Source organism: Rhinoraja longicauda, unplaced genomic scaffold (genome assembly GCF_053455715.1).
Source record: "Rhinoraja longicauda isolate Sanriku21f unplaced genomic scaffold, sRhiLon1.1 Scf001140, whole genome shotgun sequence".
Lineage (NCBI taxonomy): Eukaryota > Metazoa > Chordata > Chondrichthyes > Rajiformes > Arhynchobatidae > Rhinoraja > Rhinoraja longicauda.
In genome coordinates, this window is record NW_027602356.1 from 25,001 (window position 1) to 30,000 (window position 5,000).

The following is a 5,000-nucleotide window of genomic DNA, read 5'->3' on the forward strand; positions in this document are numbered from 1 at the left end:
CCCCCCCCCGTTGGGTGGAAGGAAACCTCTGCTGCGGGCCCGGCAACCATCCCGAACGGACCCGCTGGGTCCAAATGTCTGCCGCGGGCGGTCCTGCTGCGGTCGCGGGTTCGTTGGAAACCTCTCCTGCTGCTGGCATGGCCACCCTCCCCCCCCCCGCCCGACTGACGACCCTGCGGGCCCGGCGACCCGGTGTCCCGTTGCCGCGCGGGGAGTGATCCTCGGGGCCGTGCCGGGCGGGCCCAGCGACACGAAGAGAGTGGGGGGGGGGTCGGAGGGAGTGGCACTGGGGAGAGAGGGGTGGGGGAGAGAGTGCCCCCCCCCCATTAGGGGCGAGTTTATGCAGTCATCAGAGTTTATACCTAACCTCATGATGCTTTATTAGCCGGATAGGCTGTCTGACCTCGCCCCCAGTCCCTACTCCTTCCACTGGATTCTTCTTATACCCTCTTTTTCTTCGTGCCCCCCCCCCCCCCCCCCCCCCCCCCCCCACGCAGGGAGGGTTCCAAGAGGGAGGAGGGAGGGAGGGAGTCCCGGGGCCGTGAGAGAGAGAGAGCCTCATTAGCTGCTAGGTTCACCTCATTAGCTGCTAGCTAACGCGTCAGACCTTTTACATTCTTTAGAGGATTGAAACCTCAGGGCCTTTAACCCCCGTTCACCGTTTACACTCAACGATCCTTCCGAACAAAACCCTTACACATCTGTCCGTCCAACTGACCCCCGAGATACCTAACACGCAGATTAACACGTCAGCGGTGATCGGCGTGTCATAGAGGAGTCACAAAGACGGGCAAAATAGAGTGGTTGAATAAAAAATACTCACTCAATTGGCCGTGATTTAACGTAGCACACAATGATGCCAAGCCCATGCAAAGTCCAGTGGCCCAAGCAAACAAATAAGATAGATCTGGCTCGGCGTTCCTCATCTCCACATCGTCACCCAGCACGCCGACGCCCAATAACAATTCCCCCGCAAATTGTGCACCTCGAGCGGCAGTACTTTAAACGGCGCCGTCTTCGGCGTGGACGGCATGAACCAAGTCGGCAAGCATCGTCACCCAGCACACAGACGTCCACTAACAATTCCTCCCCCCTGCAAATTGCGCGCCGCGAACGGCAGTACTTTCAAGTATGCCGCCTTCGGCGGGGACATCGTGAACCAAATCGGCAGGCAGGCGTCGTCAGCCGGTCGACCGACCCCCAGTTGCATTGCCCCAACGGCCATTGTGCACTTCGAACAGAACAGTGCTTTTAAAATATTCCGCCTGCCGCGTGTACATCATGAAACAAATGGAAAGGACGAATCGGGCGTGCAACCGATGCACGGAGAGTGACAGGTCGTCAAGCAAGTCCGTGGCAATCCGTCGGCCGACTCGGCCGCGGCCAGCAGAGGCGTTTTGGCCCGGGCGCGCCGAACTTTGCGCGCCCTCGGTATGCGTAACACTAGCACATGCCTTCAAAACTCACTACAAAATAACCCCAAAGTATGCCGCCTTCCCCGTGGGCCTTGTTACCAATATCTTGCCCTGCTTCCTGATGCCCTTATGGGGTCGGCTCTGTTCTTGCAGAACCCTCAGGTGGTGCAGAGTCTGGGCCATTTTATCAATATCTTGCCCTGATTCCTGATGCCCTTATGGGGTCGGCTCTGTTCTTGCAGAACCCTGAGGTGGTGCAGAGTCTGCGCCTTGTTATCAATATCTTGCCCTGCTTCCTGAAACCCTTATGGGGTTGGTTCTGTTACAAAACCCTCAGGTGGTGCAGAGTCTGGGCCACTTTATAAATAACTCTGCCTGCATTAGGGTCAGGGTCAGGGTTAGGGTTAGGGTTAGGGTTAGGGTTAGGGTTAGGGTTAGGGTTAGGGTTAGGGTTAGGGTTAGGGTTAGGGTTAGGGTTAGGGTTAGGGTTAGGGTTAGGGTTAGGGTTAGGGTTAGGGGTAGGGGTAGGGGTAGCGGTAGGGGTAGGGGTAGGGGTAGGGGTAGTTTGAACTACTGCCGCTCCAGGCGCGCACTGTGCGTGGGTAATTTTCAGTGGGCGTCGGTGTGCTGGGTGACGATGCCGCCCAGACTCTGCACCACCTGAGGGATCTGCAAGAACAGAGCCGAACCCGCAAGGGTATCGGGAAGCAGGGCAAGATATTGATAACAAGGCCCAGACTCTGCACCACCCGAGGGTTCTGCAAGAACAGAGCCGACCCCATAAGGGTATCAGGAAGCAGGGTGAGATAGTGACACCATTTGTAAAACCGGCAAATCCCACCCAGGAAACATTGCAAAAATTGGCCTCTAATGCTGGAACGTGGGTAAAGCCAAACAAACACGACACGTTTTAAAAGAACGTTACTAAAACAGCCTGGGATATGCCCATGACAAAGGATAGGCCGAACCTCACCAGAAAAAAAGAGAGGGAGACCACGGCAGAGCTGAGGGATAAACATGAGATGGTGATAAAACCAGCAGACGAGGGGAGCAGTAGGGTTACAAATTAATGTCAATATGGGGCCTGCTCCCACTGGGTAATAGACAAAAACATAGAACAGGGTGACAGGAGAGACTGGATAGCACAGAGGATAACCCGTGAGCGAAATAATGGGGTGTATGCAGTTCAATGTAAGGAGTGTACCTTACGGTACATAGGCGAAACAGGTAAAACAGCCTCAGCGGTGATCGACGTGTCAAAGAGGAGTCACAAAGACGGGCAAAATAAAGTGGTTGATTATAGACAATAGACAATAGACAATAGGTGCAGGAGTCGGCCATTCAGCCCTTCGAGCCAGCACCGCCATTCAATGCGATCATGGCTGATCACTCTCAATCAGTACCCCGTTCCTGCCTTCTCCCCATACCCCCTCACTCCGTTATCCTTAAGAGCTCTATCCAGCTCTCTCTTGAAAGCATCCAACGAACTGGCCTCCACTGCCTTCTGAGGCAGAGAATTCCACACCTTCACCACTCTCTGACTGAAAAGGTTCTTCCTCATCTCCGTTCTAAATGGCCTACCCCTTATTCTTAAACGGTGGCCCCTTGTTCTGGACTCCCCCAACATTGGGAACATGTTTCCTGCCTCTAATGTGTCCAATCCCCTAATTATCGTATATGTTTCAATAAGATCCCCCCTCATTCTTCTAAATACCAGTGTATACAAGCCCAATCGCTCCAGCCTTTCAACATACGACCGTCCCGCCATTCCGGGAATTAACCTAGTGAACCTACGCTGCACGCCCTCCATAGCAAGAATATCCTTCCTCAAATTTGGAGACCAAAACTGCACACAGTACTCCAGGTGCGGTCTCACCAGGGCCCGCTACAACTGTAGAAGGACCTCTTTGCTCCTATACTCAACTCCTCTGGTTACGAAGGCCAACATTCCATTGGCTTTCTTCACTGCCTGCTGTACCTGCATGCTTCCTTTCATTGACTGATGCACTAGGACATCCAGATCTCGTTGAACTCCCCCTCCTCCTAACTTGACACCATTCAGACAATAATCTGCCTTTCTACTCTTACTTCCAAAGTGAATAACCTCGCACTTATCTACATTAAACTGCATCTGCCATGTATCCGCCCACTCACACAACCTGTCCAAGTCATCCTGCAGCCTTATTGCATCTTCCTCACAATTCACACTACCCTCCAGCTTAGTATCATCTGCAAATTTGCTAATGGTACTTTTAATCCCTCCGTCTAAGTCATTAATGCATATCGTAAATAGCTGGGGTCCCAGCACCGAACCTTGCGGTACCCCACTGGTCACTGCCTGCCATTCCGAGAGGGACCCATTTATACCCACTCTTTGCTTTCCGTCTGTCAACCAATTTTCTATCCATGTCAGTACCCTACCCCCAATACCACGTGCCCTAATTTTGCCCACTAATCTCCTATGTGGGAGCTTGTCGAAGGCTTTCTGAAAGTCGAGGTACACCACGTCCACTGACTCTCCCCTGTCAATTTTCCTAGTTACATCCTCAAAACATTCCAGTAGATTTGTCAAGCATGATTTCCCCTTCGTAAATCCATGCTGACTCGCAATGATCCTGTTACTGCTATCCAAATGCTCAGCAATTTCGTCTTTTCTAATTGACTCCAGCATCTTCCCCACCACTGATGTCAGACTAACTGGTCTATAATTACCCGTTTTCTCTCTCCCTCCCTTCTTAAAAAGTGGGATAACATTTGCTATCCTCCAATCCACAGGAACTGATCCTGAATCTATATAGAACATTGAAAAATGATCTCCAATGCTTCCACTATTTCTAGAGCCACCTCCTTAGGTACCCTGGGATGCAGACCATCAGGCCCTGGGGATTTATCAGCCTTCAGTCCCATCAGTCTACCCAAAACCATTTCCTGCCTAATGTGGATTTCCTTCAGTTCCTCCATCACCCTAGGTTCTCCGGCCCCTAGAACATTTGGGAGATTGTGTGTATCTTCCTCAGTGAAGACAGACCCAAAGTAACGGTTTAACTCGTCTGCCATTTCTTTGTTCCCCATAATAAATTCCCCCGTTTCTGTCTTCAAGGGACCCACATTTGCCTTGACTATTTTTTCCCTCTTCACGTACCTAAAAAAACTTTTGCTATCCTCCTTTATATTATTGGCTAGTTTACCCTCGCACCTCATCTTTTCTCCCCGCATTGCCTCTTTAGTTAACTTTTGTTGCTCTTTAAAAGAGTCCCAATCCTCTGTCTTCCCACTCTTCTTTGCTATGTTATACCTCCTCTCCTTAATTTTTATGCTGTCCCTGACTTCCCTTGTCAGCCACAGGTGTCTCTTACTCCCCTTAGAGTCTTTCCACCTCTTTGGAATAAATTGATCCTGCAACCTCTGCATTATTCCCTGGAATACCTGCCATTGCTGTTCTACCGTCTTCCCTGCTAGGGCCTCCTTCCAGTCAATTTTGGCCAGCTCCCGCCTCATGCCTCTGTAATCCCCTTTGCTATACTGTAATACAGACACTTCCGATTTTCCCTTCTACCTTTCCATTTGCAGAGTAAAACTTATCGT